Source organism: Portunus trituberculatus, unplaced genomic scaffold, assembly GCF_017591435.1.
Source record: "Portunus trituberculatus isolate SZX2019 unplaced genomic scaffold, ASM1759143v1 PGA_scaffold_519__1_contigs__length_116047, whole genome shotgun sequence".
Lineage (NCBI taxonomy): Eukaryota > Metazoa > Arthropoda > Malacostraca > Decapoda > Portunidae > Portunus > Portunus trituberculatus.
Window position 1 is genome coordinate 19,805 of NW_025541687.1, and position 9,822 is coordinate 29,626.

Genomic DNA, 9,822 nt, shown 5'->3' on the forward strand with positions numbered 1-9,822 from the left:
GCCTCGATACCTCCCTCTTAAAACAAGACAAGTTGTAGGGAGGGAGTTCCAGAGTTTACGAGTGAAAGGGATGAATGATTGAGCGTACTGGTTAACTCTTGCATTAGAGAGTTGGACAGAATAGGGATGAGAGGAAGAAGAAAGCCTTGTGCAGCGTGGCCGCAGGAGGAGGGGAGGCATGCAGTTAGCAAGATCAGTAGAACAGTTACCATGAAAATAGCGATAAAATATAGAAAGGGATGCAACATTTCGGCAGTGAGAAAGAGACTGAAGACAGTTAGTAAGAGGAAGGCAGTTGATGAGACGAAGAGCTTTTGATTCCACCCTATCAAGCAAAGCTGTGTGACTGGAACACCCCTAAACATGCGAAGAGTACTCCATACAGGAACGGATAAGGCCCTTATACAGAGTAAGCAGTTGGAGGGGCGAGAAAAACTGTCGGAGACGCTTCAGAACACCTAATTTCATAGAAGCTGTTTTAGCAAGAGATGAGATGTGAAGTTTCCAGTTAAGATTATGAGCAAAGGACAGACCGAGGATATTCATTGTGGAAGAGGGAGACAGTTGAGTGTCATTGAAGAAGAGGGGATAGTTGTCTGGAAGGTTGTATCGAGTTGATAGATGGAGGAATTGAGTTTTTGAGGCATTGAAAACTACTAGATTTTCTCTGCCCCAATCGGAAATCTTAGAAAGATTGGAAGTCAGGCGTTCCGTGGCGTCCCCGTGTGATCTGTTGATTTCCTGAAGAGTTGGACGTCTCTGAAAGAACGTGGAAAGATGTAGGGTGGTATCATCAGCGTAGGAGTGGATAGGGCAAGAAGTTTGGTTAAGAAGGTCATTAATGAATAATAGAAAGAGAGTGGGTGACAGGACAGAACCCTGAGGAACACCACTATTAATAGGTTTAGGAGAAGAACAGTAGCCGTCTACCACAGCAGCAATAGAGCGGTCGGAAAGAAAACTTGAGATAAAGTTGCAGAGAGAAGGATAGAAGCTGTAGGAGGGCAGTTTTGAAATCAAAGCTTTATGCCAGACTCTATAAAAAAATAGAGATAAGTGCTATCAGTGAACACGCCTTTCTACCTGGTTTCCTGCTCTACCACTGCTATGCGATACCAATGAAAGTCACGAAGCACTTTTAACCCAAAAGGAGCCACTTGATCGCAAAAAGGTAAATTTAAACCACACGCAGAGTAAGTCACAGAAAAAAAAAAAACATCAAAGTCACAACACCACAGAAACACAAAAAAAATAATGTAATACAGAAAAAAAGTCACTGTAAAAATGGAACACTGAACATGGGTTATAAAGGTCCTGTCACGGTCGCCAATTGTTATGTTCACCGGTTAAACGGGTAAGATTGGCATCGGGGAGCCGGTGAACAATAACAATAAAAAATAAACACTGCAGGTTCAACTAGTGAGGAAATGCAAAGAGGGCACTTAAAAAGCTATTTAATGACCCAATAATGAGACTGACATACACATAGATATAACATGAAACATAAAACTGACATACACATAGATATAACATGAAACATATGAAACTGACACACATATACATATAACACAGAAATAAATACAACAATAAAGAACCCAACTTAATACCTAACAATAATACTAATCCTATATGGAGGCAATGTGGAAAAACACGGGACGAGGGGAAGTGATACTTATGCGGTGTCGCACTGGTGAAGTGCTGGGTGAGGTAGATCCCACGGTAGTCCAAGAGGTGTTGTGTTCACTGGTTGAGGCCTTGAACCTCGACTGACTTCCAGAAATCAGTGAGCTTGCTTTAACACTTCCGCTGGAGTAGAATGGGGCCGCGTGAATCCAACTTCGGGACAGTAGCGGAGCTTCATGAGACGGTGATGTGGAAGGGGAGGTGGAGAGGTGGCGAACAACGTAGCAAGCGAAGGAGGTGATGGTAGTGGAGTATGTTACGGGCGGGCCGTAACAGGGGGAATGATACCTGAATGCCATACAGCAGTCAAGACAGTATGCAACCTATGGATCATGGTCTCACCCACCCCCACTTTGAGCAGTTCTGCACTGATGTTACAGAAGCCAGCTGCCTTTCTACTCCTCAACTTTGCCACAGCCTCTTTGACATCATCAGTGGAGGGTGCAGTTTCACCAATGGGTGGATCAGCATCCAGCATCTGTAACCCTGCAATTTGGAGTTTCTTGCCTCAGATCCTCATGCCTTTGATTAAAATAATTTGTTATGATGTTTTTCATGCCCAAGCTTACCTAAACCCTCATAAAGCTTATGGACCTGATGGGTTTCGTCCTATTGTTCTCAAAATCTGTGCCTCCTTGCTTGCACCTTGCCAAGCCAAACTCTCTCAGCTCTGTCTATCGACTTCTATCTTTCTTGCTGGATGTTTGCCTACACTCAGTATGTTCCTATAAAGGTTGGCCATTCTAATTTCTCAAACTATTGTCCTATAGCTTTAATGTCCTGCTTATTTTAATCTTCCTTAATAGGAAGATTATTAACCTCTTCACTCTGGGCAACAGAAAATGGCTCCCAGCGCTATATTCGAGCTGGGTGGAGGGTGAATAGATACCTGACTCAGAGGCAGCGCTCTCTCTCTCTCTCTCTCTCTCTCTCTCTCTCTCTCTCTCTCTCTCTCTCTCTCTCTCTCTCTCTCTCTCTCTCTCTCTCTCTCTCTCTCTCTCTCTCTCTCTCTCTCTCTCTCTCTCTCTCTCTCTCTCTCTCTCTCTCTCTCTCTCTCTCTCTCTCTCTCTCTCTCTCTCTCTCTCTCTCTCTCTCTCTCTCTCTCTCTCTCTCTCTCTCTCTCTCTCTCTCTCTCTCTCTCTCTCTCTTACAGAAATAATTGTGTTGGTAAATGATTTTTTATAATAGGTATGTTCATTAGGAAATAAATCCACATGAAATTTAGAGAAAAAAGAAATTATAGTTTGTCTTCTCTTGGCCAATCTCTTAACCCTTTAGTGGCAAGGAAAACTGTTTGGGATACTTAAAATTGCTACTTTGAATGGTGCAGGAAACTCATAATTGGCCATTCTCTTAACCCTTTAGCGGCGAGGAACACCGTTTGGGATACTTAAAATTGCTACTTTGAATGGCGCAGGAAACTCATAATTCAATCTGATTGGGTCCACCAAACCACTACTGATTAGACACACACCTCCTTTCTCAAATGTGATCAATGAAAGTGCAGTAGTCATCCCGGGCCTTGCTTGGCAAGACTCTCAGTGGACCAGTGTATCACCAGACATGAAAAGAGTGAAATGTCACCAAAAAAGTTTTCACTCTTCCCAACACCACACCGGTACTCATGGAGGTAAGCATATGAACTTTTTATTATGTTGTGGGGGAATAATTTGGCTATATATTGATGGTAGTATCATTGTGGTGTGATTTTTTTTCAGTTTGTGAAAATTGATAGTAAAAAATTAATATCCTGAATGAGATACATTGTTATGACTCAGCGATCCACGCTCATCCCAACTAGGCTTTCTTCATTGCTATGGGGATAGAATATTTTTCAGAATTAAATGAGGTTTTTAAACAATTGGCCATATTTAAGTAGTAAAATGAATAGTTTTCCTACATATATTTCTTTTATTTCTTTTTGTCTTTTCTTTTTCATGTATTCCATAAATACTGGCATTATTATTGCATTTGTGGAGCAAAGGCATAGAGAAAAAAAAGTTTCTTTGATATTTTTCCTGTTTTTCAGATTGGTTGTGAAACATTTTTGGGGCGTTCTTCATCGAGGACTAAGAGCAAAGTGTTTCAGTGGATCGCTTCCAACAATCCTTAGGACAGTGACCTTGAAGTGGAAGAAAATCTGCTTGTGGATGATGATTTAAAAGGAAAGGTTAGTAGCAATGACGTCACCAATGTTTACCTCAGGCCCTTTAATTCCCTAACCCAATATGGGAATTTAAATCTCCCTTCATGCTCAGCGTAACATTTAAACGGTGACGTCTACTGAGGAAGAGTTGGAGCATTGTTATGCAAAACATATATGCATGCATTATTTACTTGAGAGCTGATTGTACTTACCTGTTTAGTAAAAACACTGATCCACCTGATATGTACAACCTTGAATTATACTTACCTGTTATGTATCAAGCATTTATGCACCTGATATGGTCATGTACAGCCTGGAATTATACTTACCTGATTATCCTAAACTCAAAAGACTTATACTTACCTTTTATACTCATAAATTACAATATTCATAAACTCAAAGTGATAATTTTTGTATGTATTTTCACGTCTTTCCTTTGGTTATACTAACCTGTTTGCTTCCTGCAGATAAAGCAGACAACACAGATGATGAAGAAGGTGATGAAGAAGAGGACAGCAGACCATGTGCGAAGAAAGCCAAAACTCAAGCATGGGTCAAGGAACAAGAGATCAGTGTGCTGCCCCTGCTACACTATGAGCACCCTAGCCTGCCATGATGCTGACCCCTATAGAGTACTTCAATCTGTACAAAACACTGATGAGGGCCAGGAGGTACTACATGAGCCTGTTTGGCTATGTTGTGGACATAATCATGTGCAATGTTTGGCTGCTATACAAATGGGACTTTAAAGCCCTTGAAACCACAAGCATGCCTCTCAAGGACTTCAGGCTGGAGGTGTCTGAATCCCTGAGGTGTGACAGTGCCTCAAGACACTAAAGTGAACAGGGCATCCTTGCAGAGGGCTCCTGTGCCTCTGCCAAGGCATGGTCAGAGGGCTGAAATACCCAATGTATCTAAGCAACAGGATGCCACCACTCTGCACATGTCAGTCCATGTGCCCATGAGGCAGATGTGCAAGCACTGCTCCTGCAAGGGTAACATCCATCAGTCATGTTGTGTGTGTGACACCTGCAAGGTTGCCCTCTGCCTCACCGAGCAGAAAAACTGCTTTGATGCTTTCCATAAGAACCTCTAGTATATGCATATGTATACCTATGTACCTTTGTATGTGCATTATCTTATTGTATTTGTCATTTATTTTTGTGTAGAAATTGTAAAAAAAGAACTTAATGTCAATTACATTAAAACTTGTTATAAAAGTTAAATTTTCAGGAAGAAAGATTCTGGATCTTACAAATATATCCTAATTTGGAGAGATTTGTTCAATGGTACTATCTTAGGTATAACTGATGTGATTATGGATGAAATATAAATTTGGTATGTATTTATTAGTATGGAAATGATGGTGACTGTGGTCTGTCATATCGACTATGAGATCCCATATGGGATGAGCGTGGTCCGTCACATCTCAGCTACAAAATCCCACACAGGATGATCATGGTCCGTCGTATATCATGTAATAGGTCCCATATGGGATGAGCGTGGTCTGCTGTATCATGACTGAGAGCACCAATTGGTCTACTTCATTTTTGGTCCATTACGTGGTCATTTAAAAAAGAATTTGGGAAAAATCTTATATAGGGATGGTTTTTTACATGGTATGAGTGTTTTTTCAAAATTCATACAGAATGTTTAAGTTGTTCTTAAAGGATTAAGATGACAGATTAAGGAAAGTGTTCATTTTTATGGTAAACTAATGTATTGGTACCATAAAAAAAATAAAATAGGATTATTTCCACCATGGCACATCAGTACTTGTCCTGGTATAAGAGAACCATACACCTTTGTAGTAATGATGAAAGTCAAATATGCCATCCATATCATATACGATCTGCATTCTGAAAAACTTCATGTAGTATCCAGGAAAGAGAATGTACCATCTTAGCAGTAAGTAGCCATGATGCAATATGCGCATCATTGGATATGTCACGAGCGCCCCGATGACACAAAATACGTCTCATCGTGTTGAAGGAGTTAAACGTGTCACTTCACAATCTATCTGATCTCCAGTATGGCTTCCGTCAAGGCTGCTCAACTCATATGCCCATAATGGCAATTGATGATCGAGCTTGCTTTAGTTGGGATTTGAGCCTCATGGATCCTTCTATGTATGAGTTTGAACAAAGATAATAGTGGGGTTTGGAGCCAAGGGGAAAGTTTTGCACATGACAGCGGAAACTATGTGGGAAGTGTCCAAACTCAGACACTTGCATATCCCTTAAACCTTAGGAGGTGTACCTACCTAATGGGCTCTTTCCTATTATTTTCCCAAAGCTGTGCCTCTATACCTTGTCTAGTCAAACTCTTCAGACTCTGTTTATCAATATTACCATTGTTTCAGTAAGGATACAAGCTTTTGATCCATAGTTACTAGAATTTTGTCTAATCCTGTTGAAATTGATTTTATAAGTATATTTTAATGTGTTTATTTTAGTTATTCAATTTCATAGTGATATCTGCCAAAGAAAAAATGAAAATTCGAAAAATGAAATTGAAATTATTTCTTCTAATGGTTTCAAAATTGGTGAAGCTAAAGCATAAATACTGAACTTTTGTTCTTGGCACCTTTTTAGTAAAGGGAATAGTTATTAAAGAAAATATTGCAAATGTGTAGTATCTACATTTTTGCAAAAATTAAGAAGAAAAACATCTTGTTAAAACACAAAATTCTAAGACTTCAGCAAAAATTAATTGTGGTATATTTTATGCCAGTTATTATGAAGAAAGAATGAAGAAAATTCTTTAAGAAATTTTAAAGATATTAGGATATGAAACTGAAAACTACCATTTGAGAAAATAAGATTTGAAAGTGAGGAACTCGTGTGCCATGTCCCTCTTGTCAGATGTTTCCTGTCCTATAGAACAGCTTTGTCCAGATACTTATATCTCATATTTTTGCAATGAGTCTGTCCATCTTGTTTTTCTTCTTCAGAAATTTGCTAATAATGACTGAATAAGGCAGTCCTGAGCATTTACAGAGATATTACAGACATATCCTACTGGTAGCCCAGTGTTCACTGGGATTCCCTCATCTAATTCCATCTTATGAAGTGATCTTACTTAGAGCATAGATCCATTCTTCTAGGTGTATAAAGCAGACTTTCTTTGTGTGATTACAATTGGAAATGGGGATCAAATTTAAAAGAAAAGTAAAGCATGTGAAAATAAAGGATCATGCATGTCACCATTCTGGAGCTGCCACAAAAAAATGGTTGAAATAGAACTCACACATCTCTATGGGTGCATTCACATGTGCCACTTTTTTATGGCAACCACAAAATAGTGGCGAATAGTGGAGGACGGGTCCATTTTTCTGACCACACAACTATGGCTGCCCACAGTGGCCAGCAATAGAAATTGTTATTTCCAATGGCAGCATGCACATAAGCCACTTTTAGTTGCCACCACCTAGTCACCTGTGTCGCAGAATCAACTATCCTTTCCGTGAGTGAAGAGGGTGAAAGACATGTTTGAGTTGTTCGACAGTGAAGCATTGATTGCAGAAGTCAAGGAAAGACCAGGACTTTATGATTTCCAGCTGAACAAATACAGTGATAAGAATATTAAAGATAATTGTAGACAGAGGTGCGTGAGGCTGTAGTTACCGACTGGAGTAATCTTTCGCCTGGAGAAATAAATTAGAAAGGTAACACAATACGTATACTTTATTGAAAGAAAAACATTGTTCATCAGTAAATTTTGTTACACCTGCCTGCTTGTCTGTCTGTCTGTCTATCTGTCTGTCTGTCTGTCTGTCTGTCTCTGTCTGTCTGTCTGTCTGTCTGTCTGTCTGTCTGTCTGTCTGTCTATTTATCTATCTATTTATCTATTTATCTTTCTCTGTATGTTAGTATATATGCATGTTTAAGTGTGTTTTTGTATCTATGCATACATGTGTTAATGTTTGTACAAGTACAGTGGTGCCTTGGAATACGAACTTAATCCATTAAAAAATTTGTTCTTCAAAACAATCCTACTGCAAAGCATTAAAATACATGTATTCTTATGGAAGAAATTATAATTCATTCCAAACCACCTCTCCAAGACCAAAAAAATAATATTTTTCACTTAATTTCTACTTTTTCTTTGCTATTACTATATATACTACTACTACTGTTATGCTATCACTATAAAAGATAGGAAAATAAAGCAGGAAAGTATACATAATGTAATTTAATGAAAATTGAACTTCTTGTGGTCAGAAGCAAGCGTTACCACATCCTCCTCATGTGACTCCATCAAGCCAGCACCACACACTCATATAAGACAATAAGTTTTTCTTTGATATACTGCATTCATTATGGAAAATAAATCAGGGAAGTAAGCAAATTGTAATATGAAAATTCAACTTCATTGCGGTCAGAAACAAGCGTCAATGCATCCTCCTCAGCCGACTCCATCAAGCCAGCACTACGCACTTTTATCCAAACCAATAACTAGATGAAAATAATGATTCCAATATTGTCATGCATCATAATATGTTTTTTAACTGTTTACTTATACATGGAAATACATGTATATCTTATATCTCACCAAGAAATACATAAAAAATGATAAAATACAGCATGCTGACATAAGTGTTCTCACCATCCTCATGCTTGGCACCTTCTCACCTACACAAACATATCCTTGTAAAAACTGATACATGATTGGCTTAGTGTCCACCATCTTGAAAACAATGGGCCAATGACAGGCCTAGATATATGACAGATAGCCTCAAGCATAAACAAACTGTGCAGCTTCTGAAAAGCGCCATGATCATGCCTAACGGGCTCTAATGTAAAAGCCACAATCGTGCCTGATGGGCTATAAGGGTTAAGGCTTTTAATTCATGAGCTGGGTACTTTCTCTTCCCCTCTGATCTAGAATCTTCCATACGTCTGTCTGTATGTCTCGTGACCATGTGTGCTGCTACGCTAGGCAGTGATCTTAACTATAAAAACTTAATATCATTATTCCTACACTACAAAACAATAACCAAACAACTGCAAACAACACTCCTGAGGCACTGAGACAGTGTGGTGCCTCAGCATGCAGTCAGCTGATCGCACAGTGCTGCGCGCAATATGTTGACTGCATTTGTTATTGTTCGCACTCCAAAGCAAAGTTCGTCCTCCATTGCAAAAAAAGAAAACAATTATTTTGTTTGTAATCCAAGTTGTTCATACTCAAAAGCGTTTGTACTCCAAGGTACCACTGTATTACACTTGTTTCTCTTTCCTCATAGGAAGAACTTTAAATTGCCAGTTGGCACATATGTCCTTTTAAATGCCAATTAGGGCCCTTTAAATTAACTTGAAGAACACCAACCTTTCTCTGGTGTTTGCCAAAGTGTTTTTGAGTTTGTAGTGCAAGAACCTCAACACAAGTTTTTTTTTTTATTGAAAATGCCAAAATTTTGCCTTTATTTACCCTTCAGAGTTTAGTACAAATCTTTGGTTTCCAAAGTACCTTTTTATGACTTCTCTCTTCTCTAACTTTCTCAAGTTCATCCTGACAGTTTTGTTGGAACTGTGGTAGACAGTCATGATTCTCAGTTTGTTAACAGTGGAGTTTCTCAGGTTCTGTCCTGTTATCTCCATCTCTTTTCTATTTTTTATTATTAATCTTGTCCTTTCCTATGCTAATGATTCTAACCTGCTCTTTTTTGTCATTTCATAAATGTCCCATCTTTCAGGAATTATACAGTTCATGCAGGAAAGCCACATGATGCTTGATTACTGATCTTCTAGAATTTCTGATTGAGGCAAAAGCAAACTTAGTATTATTCATTGCCTCAAAAGCTTAATTCCTCCATCTGTCAACTTGACACAGCCTTCCAGATGACTATCCCTTTTTCTTTAGTGACACCATATGTACTCTTTCCCTCTTCTACATTAATTTTTTTGGTCTTTCCTTTACTTATAATCTAAACTGGAAAATTCATCTTGTATCTCTAGCTAAAGTAGTTTCTGTGAAATTTTTGTAGGGGT

At 38.8% G+C, this 9,822-nt stretch overlaps 1 long non-coding RNA gene across 1 annotated transcript; it reads left to right on the forward strand.

Moving 5' to 3' along the window:
* Positions 1–2,862: 2,862 nt before the first annotated feature.
* On the forward strand, positions 2,863–5,588 carry LOC123500942. Its single transcript, XR_006673508.1, has 3 exons — positions 2,863–3,313; positions 3,713–3,853; positions 4,297–5,588. It is a non-coding gene; the product is annotated as an uncharacterized LOC123500942 (long non-coding RNA).
* Positions 5,589–9,822: the final 4,234 nt, after the last annotated feature.